We start from the raw sequence: 689 nt of genomic DNA on the forward strand, positions 1-689 counted from the left end.
CTTCAAAGGAAATTCAAACACAAGAAAGTGAAATGGTTATTTGTACAGAATCCAAAAGGTTATTCTGGATTCTCTTATCTTAGTTTCTACAGTAAACAAACAGGAATCGCAGGGCAATTTCATTTTCATTGCAAAGACTGAACTGGACCACCACAACAGGACAAGGCAAATTTGTCAGCTAGGGTAGTTAATTCAGTTAAGTTGGTGGAGAGTCAATTTAATAGCTAGATGTTCCAGTTAATAGGTAGGCTGGCTGGAGCAACTGTGTGCAAGGGTTCTGTTTGTGAAAGTGTGAGGATTTTTGTAACGTGGAATCCTCCAGGAACACAATCCAAATACTTTTCTAGGGCAAATTACATCTAGATAGAGAAAAAAAAATCATAATAACCACCCCTTCCTCCATGCACAGCTTCACAAAGGAGTTTAAGGAGTACATTCATTTCATTTTTAGAAGTCTTTCAGAGTCTCAAAGCTAGGGAGGGGAACTAGCACATGTGACCTGCACCTCAGCCACCATGAGGAAACATTTACAGACACATTACCATTCAATTTTAGCGGAGCCTCTAAATTAATTTCACAATAACCAACATGTTTTCCATAAAGTGACAATAAGTTGTAGCCTGTATTATTATGCTCATTCTTCTGTATTATATGAATTGCAGTAGTGTCAGGAGTGTCTCGTAAAGATC

Source organism: Fulmarus glacialis, unplaced genomic scaffold, assembly GCF_000690835.1.
Source record: "Fulmarus glacialis isolate BGI_N327 unplaced genomic scaffold, ASM69083v1 scaffold19634, whole genome shotgun sequence".
Classification (NCBI taxonomy): Eukaryota; Metazoa; Chordata; class Aves; order Procellariiformes; family Procellariidae; genus Fulmarus; species Fulmarus glacialis.